Genomic DNA, 15,920 nt, shown 5'->3' on the forward strand with positions numbered 1-15,920 from the left:
GCCATCCGGTGGACAAATATAACTATTAAAAAATGAAGGCCCATTGAAATCATAATTGCACGAGTTAAATCTTAAGATAAAAGGCATCAAACATTGTATTTCCAGGAGAAAGATCTGTTTTTGTGTAGCTTCGCAGTGATTGCTATACTTAAATGTATATTTTATGGCAAATTTCATGGATGTCCATTTAACAAAGCCCGCGATTTGTATTTATTGGCCTGAGGCATATTGTAGAAATACATTTAAACAAAAACAAATTAAAAAAACCTGCAAAAATGGGGAAAATAGAGCAGAAATGCACAATGTGAGGAAAAAAGGCTGACATATTCACTGCAAAAACTGAAATCTAAGTAAGATGAAATATCTCAAATAAGGGTGATATTTGCTTATTTTCTGTCTGATAAGATAATTCTTCTCACTAAGCAGATTTTATGTTAGAGTGTTTTACTTGTTTTAAGGGTTTTGGTCCTAAATGATCTCAGTAAGATATTACAGCTTGTAGCTGAGATTTGATGACCTATATTGAGTAAAACATGCTTGAAACTAGAATATCAACTGTTGCAAAGCTGTGTCATCAACACTCACAAGTATAAAACTACTTTTTTAAAGTAATAATTTCTTATTTCAAGCATGAAAAAAAAAATCATGACTTTGACACAATTGTGTCTCATTAAAACGGATGACAGCCAAATGGACTTTGCTATTTTATTTTCAATGGAACAAGAGAAAACACACACTCATATAGTAGCACAGTTGGCACAGTACAGTAAACATTTCACTTGTGACATTTCAAACTATTTTGAACAGAAATAGTTCATTCACATTCAGATAAATTATTCAAAATTACAATAAAAAAAATTGTTGGCCGGGGGCCGGGCTGTATATATGCGCAGTAATTGACTGAAAGAGCACGCACTTGGCGCGATGATGTCATGTTATCGATGGAAAAATGCATTTTTAGACAATATGATTTGCCTGAGCGGTTGCCTTGTTGCCTTTCCATTAAGAACAATAAATTAGTTTTTAGTATAAGTTTGCTGGTTTCAAAAAATGTAATGACGAGCGCATATCATTATGTCAAGATAATGGCACTAGCATTTACTTAATTTAAGAATATTTTTCAACATACTGAACAAAAAAGGTCTCTTTTTTTTTTTTTTCTACCAATAAAAGCGCACTTGTTATTAGTGAGAATATACTTATCTTAAGGTATTTTTGGGTTTATTGAAGTTATCTAATTTTACTTGTTTTGGAAAGTCTTGACAAGCTACATTTTCTTGTTCTATTGGCAGATAATTTTGCTTAATTCAAGTAAAATACCCCTAATTTTTGTATTTTTTTGTCTTATTTTTGAACACTGACTTTTTGCAGTGTTGATATACTACTACCTAATAATATACAGTAGAACCTCCATTTACAAACACCTCCATTTGCGTCCTTTTTGGTTTATGGACGTTTACCTCACGCCACATATACCTCTGTGTGCGAACCATGTCTCGGGGTACGAACGCTTCACTCATTTTGCATGCCGCTTGAAGCCATTGGAGTCTGCCGTTTTGATGACCTCACTTCCTGTACACGCGAGCAATGCCGCTTTGAAGAGGTGGGCCGCATACATCACATCCTGTTTACATTCTGTACGTTAAATTCTGGCCATTTTGAAGATTTTCGATGCGAGCGGCACTTCAGATGAGTTTATTTCCACAATTGTCGTACCTTGCGCCGGTCAGAGTTGTGTGTGTGTCTATCTTAGAGAACACTTTGTGTGATCAGAAACGCTTTAAATGTTCCCGAACCCTCATAGTCTTGCTGTATAGCTTTGAATTGCTAAACAACCACTTTGAGCTAGCGTTTTAGCGAGTTAGCCTCCGGCTTGCGGCCCCTTCAGTTTGAGAATTGAGGATTTTCTTTGTTCTGCAGCAAGTCTTTAATTGCGATTAGACAGAAAAAGATGCCACAGCGGGCCTTTATTACAGCGAAGGAGAAGGCACTACCGGGACACAAGCCAATGAAGGATCTCCTCACACTGCTAGTTTATGCTAACGCTAGCAGCAGTGTTTAACAATCCCACAAACACTCCCAGACACAAGGTAAAATTATTTTCCTATTTTTGTTTTTTTGGTTTTGGAGCTTTCTCTAATGTTGTTGGGTTTTTTGGATTAAAAAAATTGTACTTGAATGTTTAATGGACTGTATTTATATTATTCACATTTGAATAATTCTGTATAATAGACTGTATTTATATTATTCACATGTGAATAACGTTGTATAATAGACTGTATTTATATTATTCACATGTGAATAATGCTGTATAATAGACTGTATTTATATTATGCGCGTGTGAATAATGCTGTATAATAGACTGTATTTATATTATTCACATGTGAATAACGCTGTATAATAGACTGTATTTATATTATTCACATGTGAATAATGCTGTATAATAGACTGTATTTATATTATGCGCGTGTGAATAATGCTGTATAATAGACTGTATTTATATTATTCACATGAAAAAATACCTAAGTGTTTATTGTTTATTGTGAGCGAACTGTGGTGCCGAATTTCCCCCAGGGATCAATAAAGTACTCTCTATTCTATTCTATTAAAAAAGAGAGATTGTTGAGCCATTGCCTCCATGTTATGTTAGTTTGATATATAAACAGTATATATGCACATGTTTTTGGATTAAAACAATTGTACTTGAATGTATAATAGACTGTATTTATATTATTCACATGTGAATAATGCTGTATAATAGACTGTATTTATATTATTCACATGTGAATAATGCTGTATAATAGACTGTATTTATATTATTCACATGTGAATAATGTTGTATAATTGACAGTATTTATATTATTCACATGTGAATAATGCTGTATAATAGACTGTATTTATATTATTCACATGTGAATAATGCTGTATAATAGACTGTATTTATATTATTCACATGTGAATAATGCTGTATAATAGACTGTATTTATATTATTCCCATGAAAAAATACCCAAGTGTTTATTCTTTATTGTGAGAGAACTGTGGTGCCGAATTTCCCCCAGGGATCAATAAAGTACTTTATATTCTATTCTAAAAAAAAAAAGAGATTGTTGAGCCATTGTCTCCATGTTATGTTAGTTTGATATATAAACAGTATATATGCACATGTTCTTTGGATTAAAAAAATTGTACTTCAATGTATAATAGACTGTATTTATATTATTCACATGTGAATAATTCTGTATAATAGACTGTATTTATATTATTCACATGTGAATAATGCTGTATAATAGACTGTATTTATATTATTCACATGTGAATAATGCTGTATAATAGACTGTATTTATATTATTCACATGTGAATAATGCTGTATAATAGACTGTATTTATACTATTCACATGTGAATAATGCTGTATAATAGACTGTATTTATATTAGTCACATGTAAATAATGCTGTATAATAGACTGTATTTATACTATTCACATGTGAATAATGCTGTATAATAGACTGTATTTATATTAGTCACATGTAAATAATGCTGTATAATAGACTGTATTTATATTATTCACATGTGAATAATGCTGTGTAATAGGCAGTATTTATATTATTCACATGTGAATAATGCTGTAAAATAATAGACTGTATGTGTGTCCACATGTAAAAAATACCTAAGTGTTTATTGTTTATTGTGAGCGAACTATGGTGCCGAATTACCCCCAGGCATCAATAAAGTACTTTCTTTTCTATTCTATTCCAAAAAAAAAAGAGATTGTTGAGCCATTGCCTCCATGTTATGTTAGTTTGATATATAAACAGTACATATGCACATTATATAGTGTCTTCAAAGCGTGTAGTATTTTACTAAAATAAGGACTTTTGTCGAGGTGACAACCAATTATTCATGTTTACATTCATTCTTATGCGGAACTCTGTTTCACTAACAAACTTATCGGTTTGCAAACTATGTTTGAAAACCAATTAAGTTCGTAAATCGAGGTTCCGCCGTAACAAAAAGTCCCACCCTGCATTCTTTCGCTTTTTAGTTTGTGGCTGTCGGTTGAAAACGTTTGGTCACCCCTGACATAAGGGTTACTAACCACAAGCATAGAGCACTTTTCTCCATATACTGTATGAAATCTTTGTTGTATGTAAAAGCCTTCCCTTACGGCTAAAGATGGCTGTAGATATATTTAGTTATTATGCATGTCACACATGTACGTACACATGTTGTGGCAAACAAAAGCCTCAGCATCCATTCCACATTGTTAAGTGGTAATCCACCAGTGACAGCCCTCACACACTCCCTGCATGGCGCTGAAGTGTCTGAGAGCCTTTCTTCTGGCGTTTGATGGACTGCGTCCTTACAGCCTATCTGCCATATGCTGCGCTCGCTGCTACAAGAAAGGAGCCAGGTCTACCATTTACACATGAAGGACAGCAACGCACACAAAACAAGCCATTAATGTAAACCCTCCATTCTCTTGACGTTAATTAAGCATTTTGAATGGAGACACCGCTAATGAGCAAGGAATGATGCAAAATGGGGAAAATACGAAAGGGTTTTTTGAACACATGGGCACATATGGAATTTGGTGTTGTTCAAAATTGATTTTGACTTAACATTAAGACAATTGGTGAAAATATATAATAATAACAAAAATAAAATAAAATATAAATAATATATATATATTAAGTTAAAGTACCAATGATTGACACACTAGGTGTGGTGAAATTATTATCTGCATTTGACCCATCATATATATATATATATATATATATATATATATATATATATATATATATATATATATATATATATATATATATATATATATATATATATATATATATATATATATATATATACACACACACATATATATATATATATATATATATATATATATATATATATATATACATACATATATATATATATATACACACACACATATATATATATATATATATATATATATATATATATATATATATATATATATATATATATATATACACATAGATATAGATATATATACACATATATATATATATATATATATATACACATAGATATAGATATATATACACATATATATATATATATATATATATATATATATATATACACACATATATACAGTATATATATACACACACATATATATATATATATATATATATATATATATATATATATATATATATATATATATATATATATATATATACATATATATATATATATATATATATATATATATATATATATATATATATATATATACACATATATATATATACACATATATATATATATATATATATATATATATATATATATACACACATATATACAGTATATATATACACACACATATATATATATATATATATATATATATATATATATATATATATATATATATATACACACACATTATATATATGTATATATACATATAATATACACACATTATATATATATATACAAACATATATACACACATATTTTTATGTATATATATATATATATATATATATATATATATATATATATATATATATATATATATATATATATATATATATATATATATATATATATATATATATGTATATATACATACAGTATATATATATATATATATATACATACAGTATATATATACACATATTTATATGTATATGTATATATATATATATATATATATATATATATATATATATATATATATATATATATATATATATATATATATATATATATATATATATATATATATATATATATATATATATATATATATACATAAATATGTTTTATTATATGTATATATTTACATACATACATACATCTTTTTTATTATATGTATATATAAAACAAAATAGAGTATTTATTACCATAGACTATATTCAAAATGTTACATAATTATTACTTTATTTTTTATTAAAATTAGGTAGTATTACCATATTATTTATATGCATTTACATGAAAATATAATGTGCTCAGGACGTGGTAATGTAATAAAAATAATAATCAAAAAACTTAATCAGTAAGACCTGTAGTGTCAAATTATACTATTGTTAGGATGTTACTAGAGATGCCCGATAATGGCTTTTTTGCCGATATCCGATATTCCAATATTGTCCAACTCTTAATTACCGATTCCGATATCAACCGATACCGATTTATACAGTTGTGGAATTAACACATTATTATGCCTAACTTTGTTGTGATGCCCCGCTGGATGCATTAAACAATGTAACAAGGCTTTCCAAAATAAATCAACTCAAGTTATGGAAAAAAATGCCAACATGGCACTGCCATATTTATTATTGAAGTCACAAAGTGCATTATTTTTTTTAACATGCCTCAAAACAGCAGCTTGGAATTTGTGACATGCTCTCCCTGAGAGAACATGAGGAGGTTGAGGTGGGCGGCGTTGAGGTGACGGGGTGAGGGGTAGCGGGGGGTGTATATTGTAGCGTCCTGGCAGAGTTAGTGCTGCAAGGGCTTCTGGGTATTTGTTCTGTTGTGTTTATGTTGTGTTACGGTGCGGATGTTCTCCCGAAATGTGTTTGTCATTCTTGTTTGGCGTGGGTTCACAGTGTGGCGCATATTTGTAACAGTGTTAAAGTTGTTTATACGGTCACCCTCAATGTGACCTGTATGGCTGTTGACCAAATATGCCTTGCATTCACTTGTGTGTTTGAAAAGCCGTAGATATTATGTGACTGGGCCGGCACGCAAAGGCAGTGCCTTTAAGGTTTATTGGCGCTCTGTACTTCTCCCTACGTCCGTGTACACAGCGGTGTTTTAAAAAGTCATAAATTTTACTTTTTGAACCCGATACAGATAATTTCCGATATTACATTTTAAAGCATTTATCGGCCGATAACATCGGACTGCCGATATTATCGGACATCTCTAGATGTTACTGTTACTTGCTCACGTCCCGCCCAATGAATACGACTGTTAGTCAAGCTAGCTTTTTTTCTGAATGGGTACTAGGCACCATTTAGCCTTGCTCAAAGAAAAAATGCCCTATGCTTGTGTTGTTTTCGGCTGTACGAACTGTTCAAATTGAAAAAAAAAAGGATAAACATTTCCTCAGAGTTCCTCGAGAGGTAAATAAAAAGGGAAGAAGAGTGCAAGATTTGACAAATTAAGGAGAAGAGCATGCAGTTCAGGCTCCTGTCCAAGGGAGAAGGTTTGAAGAATGCATGAGTTTGCAGTGATCACTCAGTTAAAGATTTGTTTGATATACTGTTAAAGTATTATCTCGATATTATTTGTATTTCTTAAACACGTTTCCTACGAGTGTTTCATAAAGCACCAACTCGGCGAGTCTAAATAAAATAAAGCACATTTCAGCAAAACCTTAAAGAGTTAAGCTTTTACCAAAGGCAACAATCATAAATGAAGCTTTTAGCACATACATGATGTTGACATCTATAGTTATATTTTGATAAAGACGCGGAATAACAAGGTACTCATAAATGGCGCGTGCAACAGCAACAAACATGGCAATAGACGCGGAGTTAAATCATGAAACGCAACCTTACCAGTGCAAAAACTATGCATATTTATCCAGGAGAGTCATGATACCAATTTCCGTGACCTAACCACACACAAAGAAGTTGTAGACCTCCATGCTTTTCCAAGTTTCCATCTGTGTTGTCGTGTGCAATGGCGTCTGGGGCAAAATAGTTCAATATGTCTGGGAACGCGACCGACATATAATGCTTGATATCACTCGACAAATCTTTTTTTTATTGATTGATTGATTGATTGAGACTTTTATTAGTAAGTTGCACAGTGAAGTACATATTCCGTACAATTGACCACTAAATGGTAACACCCGAATAAGTTTTTCAACTTGTTTAAGTCGGGGTCTACTCAAATTGATTCATGATACAGATCTATACAGTCATCATAATACAGTCATTACACAAGATAATCATCAGGGTATATACATTGAATTATTTACATTATTTAAAATCCGGGGTGTGGGATGTGGAGGGGGGGGGGGATTAGGTTTGCTCGATATCAACACTTCAGTCATCAACAATTGCATCATCAGAGAAATGGACATTGGAACAGTGTAGGACTGACTTGGTAGGATATGTACAGCAAGTAGTGGACATAGAGAGAGAGATCAGAAAGCATAAGAATAAGTATCTACATTTGATTATTTACATTTGATTATTAACAATCCGGGGAGGGTGTTAGTTTAGGGTTGAAGTTGCCTGGAGGTGTACTTTTATTGCGGTTTTGAAGGAAGATAGAGATGCCCTTTCTTTTACACCTGTTGGGAGCGCATTCCACATTGATGTGGCATAGAAAGAGAATGAGTTAAGACTTGTGTTAGTTCGGAATCTGGGTTTAACGTGGTTAGTGGAGCTCCCCCTGGTGTTGTGGTTATGGCGGTCATTTACGTTTGACATGTACTTCGGTATCAAGGAGGTGTAGCGGATTTTATAGACTAGAGTAGAGGAATCTTTTCCATTGAATATTTAGATTTTTTTTGCTCATATCTGTTTTTTGCAGGAAGATTTAAGCCTCTTTTGTACTCCGATATTTTGCGCACTGCTTGCTGTACAACAGCAATCTTGGCTTGGTTGACCACCAGCAGTTTTTCCGGGAAGAAGTCACGTGACGGAATAAAAGCAATTAAACTATATCAAAATGATACTATAGTTCCAACTAAAGTAATGATTATATATATATAAATAAAAAATATCAATAGTTAATTAAAAATTTTTTTTTTTTTTTTTTTAAGTGTTACAGAAGTAATTAACTACATTTGGATGGGCCTGCTATCTGTGCCCCAGACCTCTGGCCTGGAGTCGCCGAAAGCCGCCGTACTTATTAGATGGTGCAGAGTTTCAGGCGTAAATGTACAAAATGAGCCACAGAGCTACCCTAAAACAGTAGCATGTTTACATAAAAATGATAACACTTAGCATGATAACAGTCAGCATGTTTTACATACCAAATTATACGACTCAAAGGTGTATGGCTGCGGAAATAAAAAGAAAAGTGTAAAAATAGATGAAAACGTTAGAAAGCCTATGTTAGCTTGCTAGCATGGTATCGTTTGCATGGTAACAGTTAACAAGTGTCACATACCAAGTTATATGACTCTGGGGTAAACGGTTACAAAACCAGCTCAAAAGGTTAGCAATCTAATGTTAGCATGTTAGCAAGCTAACGTTACCATGCTAACAGTTAGAATCATATAACTTGGTACGTGACACAAGCTAACTGTTAGCATGGTAACATTAGCATGCTACCATTAAAGTGCAGCTTTTTTTTTCCAGCTAATTTTGCAACCGCCCAGGTAACGTTATGTGAACGTTAGGAGAACGTAGTGGCATTGTTCTGGGAACGTTAGTTTATAACGTTCAAAGAACGTTTGGTTGTGGAGTTCTTGCTTGGTTAGCAGAACGGTAGCCAAGAACGTTTGGCTAGAACGTTTAGGGAACTGTTTAGGAACATGCTATTTACATCTGTTTTTATGCTATATTGTCAGGAATAACACTCAAACAGAAATTTCAACAGAATTAATTCTTTATTAGTGATAGTGATTTCAACAGAAATAATTCTTTATTAGTGATAACTATAATACAAATGGAATGGAATGCAGTGGTCTTGGTCGTGCGCGTCAGTGTATCCTGCCCCTTCTTGGTTCTCTTCCTGGAAGTAAATCCATCCCTCCATCCATCCATCTTCTTCCGCTTATCCGAGGTCGGGTCGCGGGGGCAGCAGCCCAAGCAGGGAAACCCAAATCCTGGAAGTAAATAGTTATCACAAATACAACAAAGACAGCACTGGAATGTAGATTAATTGAATTGAATTAAAACATTGGCATAATTACTTTATCATTTACCTCGCATCTCACTCTGTTCTTTTGCTTGTTTCTTTTTCCTTTTTTGTCCTCCCTCTTAATTCCTCCTCTTCTCCTACAAGTAGTTATAATAGCAAATTCAAAAGACATGCAGTGGAACTTCAAAAAAATGGAATTCAAAATTGGGATATCTTATCTTCTCCGTACCTCAAATTTTGAACCTCCCTTTCGAAAAGTGGCCAGTTTCAGGACCTCTCCAAGCTCACAATCCACTTCAGCTGTGGTCGTCTGCTTGTAAACACCCCTGCATGCCTCTGCAATCACCAGCACAATTTAGAATTCCCTTTAGAATAAATACTGTAATAATAACAGCGAGATCGACCTTGTGAGCATACATGCAACATATGTTGAAAGATGCAAACCTATTATTAACACTTACTATTTATTATTCTGTAAAGGGGCAAGTCCTCAAACGCCACTTTTCCTGACTTTCCACGGAGGCCAAGCTGCTCCAGGACTTTGTTTGTGGCAATTTTCCTCAGCATTGTCCTCACCGTGTCTGCCAAATTCTGCCCACCAAGAGCAGTAAGAGCTTTCCCCTATACAAATAAATAAACAACAATATTGTACTTGATTAGAAATTGTTTTTTGATAACTGAGCAAGATATTTTTGCAGTGGGGAATTAAAACTAATTACCAGCTGCTTTCCGAGCAGAAGATCAGTGTCGAGCCGTTCACAGAAGGCCTTCAGCTGCTCAAGAGTCTCGAAAGTCTTATCAACTTTATATGGAAACTTTATGGAAACTTTATAACAGCCAACCTGCACGAGAAATGTATGCTAGTTAGCGCCGGCGCATGGCGCGCATTTATACACAACGCTAAAACCGTAAAATGGTCTGAAATTAATCATGTAGGTTGGAAATTGTTATACAAAAACGTGCTTCGTATTTCACTCTTTCTATACTTACTTGTGATAAATGGATGGCGCACCAAATTGCTTTAAAATCGGGATTCTGGAAGTAGTTAGCCTTCGTCCTTCTTTGTGTCACGGAGCAGCTTCAATTGTGCATGCATGCAGTCTTCTTCTTCTTTTGATTTTTATGGCGGTTGGCAAGCAACCTTGTGTGTGCATTACCGCCACCTGCTGTGCGTGCAGCCTTGACTCAGCCGGCGTCAGATTGTTCACAAAACACAACACTTTCGCAGAAAGTTAGGGAAACGTTACAACATACTGTATAAAAAGTAAATTTGCGAAAAAAAACACTTATAAAAGCCTAACAGTTGCTGTTTCCATTGCAGGCAAATTATATTTGGTATATAGATGAGAACGTTCTAAGAACATTCTAAGAACGTTCTTAGAACATCAAAAACTATAGTTTTTGCTATGTTCTAAGAACGTTCTTAGAATGTTCTTAGAACGTACCAGGTTAAATGACTGTAGGTTAAACGCCCAGGTAACACCTAACGTTAACGTAACGTTACTGTATGGTTCTCTTTTGGTTATGCAAGATGAGAATGTTCTTAGAACATAGCAAAAACTATAGTTTTTGATGTTCTAAGAACGTTCTTAGAACGTTCTCATCTTGCATAACCAAAAGAGAACCATACAGTAACGTTACGTTAACGTTAGGTGTTACCTAAGAACGTTCTTAGAACATAGCAAAAACTATAGTTTTTGATGTTCTTAGAACGTTCTTAGAACGTTCTCATCTTGCATAACCAAAAGAGAACCATACAGTAACGTTACGTTAACGTTAAGTGTTACCTGGGCGTTTAACCTACAGTCATTTAACCTGGTATGTGACACTTGTTACTCTGTTAGCATGCTAATTTTAGCATGCTAACATTAAGGTGCTAACTTTTTTAGCTAATTTTACACGTTTTACTCTAATTCCCCAGCCTTACACCTTAGAATCATATAACTTGGTACGCGACACAAGCTAAGGTGTGAAGACAACACGTTATGTAAGTGTCTATATTAGCCTGCTATCAAATGACTATGTGCTCAGTCAATAGTACATCCAGATAATGTGTCATGAGACATGCACATACTGTATAAATCAATTTAAGAGGCCCTAAAGGAAATACCTACACAAGAGGCATAATGATGCAATAGGCTCCAGCACCCCCCGTGACCCCAAAAGGGACAAGCGGTAGAAAAAAGGATGGATGGATGTACATACAGCTAGCCTAAATAGCATGTTAGCATCGATTAGCTTGCAGTCATGAGTGACTGAATATGCCTGAGTAGCACTCCAACAAGTCAATAACATCAACAAAGCTCACCTGTGTGCCTTCACGCACAACATTAAAAAGTTTGGTGGACAAAATGAGACACAAAAAAAAAAGAGTGGTATAAAACACGTCTTGGAATGTCGAAGAAAGTTGTACATGTAAACAAACTACGGTGAGTTCAAGGACCGCCAAAATTGGTAGGACAATACGCCGCTCGCCAAATAGTCTCTAATCACTGAAGCATGTTTAATATAAACAGTTTGATTTCTAACAATTAGGGAGGTTTGTGTCATGTTTTTCCTCCTACAGAAAAAATATTAAAACAAAAAAATATATACATATATATTTTTCCATTTTCATACATATTTGAAAAAGCTCCAGAGAGCCAACAGGTGAGACACGTGTCGCGGTGGTGACACTTGTGATCAGCGGGGAAAGACAACCGCAGGTCAGGGTCCGAACAAGGGCTTTGTTGTCTGCGTCACGCAGGCACTATCATAGCCACCCCCAGGGGGTCCGTCTACTTCCTGCATATGTGGGCGTGTCTGTGGGCGTGTCCTCCAACCCCCCCCCCCCCTCCGCTACTTCCGCCCTGAGAGTTGTTTACATTTACTGTAAGAAGCACTGTTCCTTTAATTAGCCCGAGCCGGGATAACAGGGTCTTAATGAAGCGTTACCGCGACTAAAATATGACTTCCCTTGAAGCAAATTAATGAGGCCGCTAATTGTGCTAATTTGCATGTGAAACCCCGGCATTAAAGATGTGTCTGTGGCCACCAAAGAGGCACCTCCGTATAGCTTGGGGCGTGTGCGTGTGCGTCTAATTACAGCCTACATGGAGGATGCCCTTACTGATCTTTTTCCTTTGTCTGCTTAACACTTTGCCTTTGTCAACATGCGAGCAGGTCGTGGATTCATCCACTAGATGGATGACTTTAAAACGCTCATTCACTAAATGGTAGAGAATTACTATCATTGTCATTACATTAGCATCGTGCTACTATAACGGGGGTCGGCCGCATGCGGCTCTTTAGCGCCGCCCTAGTGGCTCTCTGGAGCTTTTTCAAAAATGTATGAAAAATGGAAAAAGAGGAGGGGGAAAAAATATATATTTTTTGTGTTAATATGGTTTCGGTAGGAGGACAAACATGACACAAACCTCCCTAATTGTTATAAATCACACTGTTTATATTAAACATGCTTCACTGATTAGAGTATTTGGCGAGCGCCGTTTTGTCCCACTAATTTTGGCGGTCCTTGAACTCACCGTAGTTTGTTTACATGTATAACTTTCTCCGACACTCTAGGACAGAGGTCCCCAAACTGCAGCCCGCGCGCCGAGTCCGGCCCGCCAGCGTCCAAAATCAGGCCCGCGGGAAGTCCCAAGTATTAAAATAAATAAATAAATAAAAAATTCTGTCTTTTCTTATCCACTTTGTACCGCTGGCTACTCACGGTGTCTCCTAGCCGCTCAGGTAAATCATATTGTCTAAAAATGCATTTTCTCATCGATAACGTGACATCATCGCTCGTGCGGAAAGTGCGCTATATATATATATATACACAGTATATATATATATATATCAAATATATATATATATATATATATTTATATATTAGATATATATATATATATATATATATATATATATATATATATATATATATATATATATATATATATATATATATATATATATGTATATTTATATATATATATATATATATATATATATATATATATATTATGTATATTTATATATTAGAGATATATATATACATATATATATATACAGTACATATATATATATATATATTTATATATATATATATACAGTATATATATATATATATATATACATATATATATTATATATATATATATATATATAATATATATATATATAATATATATATATATATATATATATATATATATAATATATATATATATAATATATATATATATATATATAATATATATATATATATATATATAATATATATATATATAATATATATATATATATAATATATATATATAATATATATATATTATATATATATATATATATATATATATATATATATATATATATATATATATATATATATATATATATATATATATATATATATGTATATATATGTATATACAGCCCGGCCCCCGGCCTAATTGTTTTAACCCAATGCGGCCCCCCGAGTAAAAAAGTTTGGGGACCCCTGCTCTAGGACGTGTTTTATGCCACTTCTTTTTCTGTCTCATTTTGTCCACCAAACTTTTAACGTTGTGCGTGAATGCACAAAGGTGAGTTTTGTTGATGTTATTGACTTGTGCGGAGTGCTAATCAGGCATATTTGGTCACTGCATGACTGCAAGCTAATCGATGCTAACATGCTATTTAGGCTAGCTGTATGTACATATTGCATCATTGTGCCTCATTTGTAGGTATATTTGAGGTCATTTAGTGTCCTTTAAGTCTTCTTAATTAAATGTATATCTCATGACACACTATCTGTATGTAATATGGCTTTTAATTTTTTGCGGCTCCAGACAGATTTGTTTTTGTATTTTTGGTCCAATATGGCTCTTTCAACATTTTGGGTTGCCGACCCCCGTACTATACCAACAAGAGACTGTTATTGATCTCCCAGGGAAATTGATCAGATTAGCTCAGTTACAAGAAGAAAATATCTAAAAAAATATATATTTTTATTTAACAAAACGAACAAAAACAAAATGAAATAAAAGTCTATTATTTTCACATTAATTATTAGAATTTGTTTGTTAAATAGTTACTTTTTTGGTTATTGTTTTGTCTACTTTTTAAAATAAAGGTACTGTGTGTGTATTTATGAATTTTCATAATCCATTCATCCATCCATCTTCTTCCACTTATCCGAGGTCGGGTCGCGGGGGCAGCAGCCTAAGCAGGGAAGCCCAGACTTCCCTCTCCCCAGCCACTTCGTCCAGCTCTTCCCGGGAGATCCCGAGGCGTTCCCAGGCCAGCCGGGAGACATAGTCTTCCCAACGTGTCCTGGGTCTTCCCCGTGGCCTCTTACCGGTCGGATGTGCCCTAAATACTTCCCTAGGGAGGCGTTCTGGTGGCATCCTGACCAGATGCCCGAACCACCTCATCTGGCTCTTCTCGATGTGGAAGAGCAGCGGCTTTACTTTGAGCTCCTCCCGGATGACAGAGCTTCTCACCCTATCTCTAAGGGAGATCCCCGCCACCCGGCGGAGGAAACTCATTTCGGCCGCTTGTACCCGTGATCTTGTCCTTTCGGTCATGACCCAAAGCTCATGACCATAGGTGAGGATGGGAACGTAGATCGACTGGTAAATTGAGAGCTTTGCCTTCCGGCTCAGCTCCTTCTTCACCACAACGGACCGCCACAATCAGACAGTTATTATTTTCATAATTTCATTTTTATTATTTTACATTACCACCCCTATTGTTTTACATGTGTTTACTTCATACGTTTTATATATTTGTAATGTTGCTCTTATTGCTATACTATTATAGTTTTTAGTCTATTTTATACAAATGTTAACTAATTATTGATCATTGATGAACTATTGATGTATTTATTTTTATTAAATGCCCATCCATCCATCCATTTCCTACCGCTTGTCCCTTTCGAGGTTGCGGGGGGTCGCTGGAGCCTATCTCAGCTACATTCGGGCGGAAGGCGGGGTACACCCTGGACAAGTCGCCACCTCATGGCAGGGCCAACACAGATAGACAGACAACATTCACACTCACATTCACACAGTAGGGCCAATTTAGTGTTGCCAATCAACCTATCCCCAGGTGCTTGTCTTTGGAG

The 15,920-nt window shown here is 34.3% G+C and overlaps 1 long non-coding RNA gene across 1 annotated transcript; it reads right to left on the reverse strand.

Annotated features, from left to right (window-relative positions):
* Positions 1-9,710: 9,710 nt before the first annotated feature.
* LOC133647997 (uncharacterized) lies at positions 9,711-10,445 on the reverse strand. The gene is made up of 4 exons (XR_009825819.1): positions 10,294-10,445; positions 10,062-10,168; positions 9,897-9,969; positions 9,711-9,797 (listed from the first exon to the last, which is right to left on the reverse strand). It is a non-coding gene; the product is annotated as an uncharacterized LOC133647997 (long non-coding RNA).
* Between the last annotated feature and the right edge of the window lie 5,475 nt (positions 10,446-15,920).

The sequence above is a fragment of the Entelurus aequoreus genome, linkage group LG04, assembly GCF_033978785.1.
Source record: "Entelurus aequoreus isolate RoL-2023_Sb linkage group LG04, RoL_Eaeq_v1.1, whole genome shotgun sequence".
Lineage (NCBI taxonomy): Eukaryota > Metazoa > Chordata > Actinopteri > Syngnathiformes > Syngnathidae > Entelurus > Entelurus aequoreus.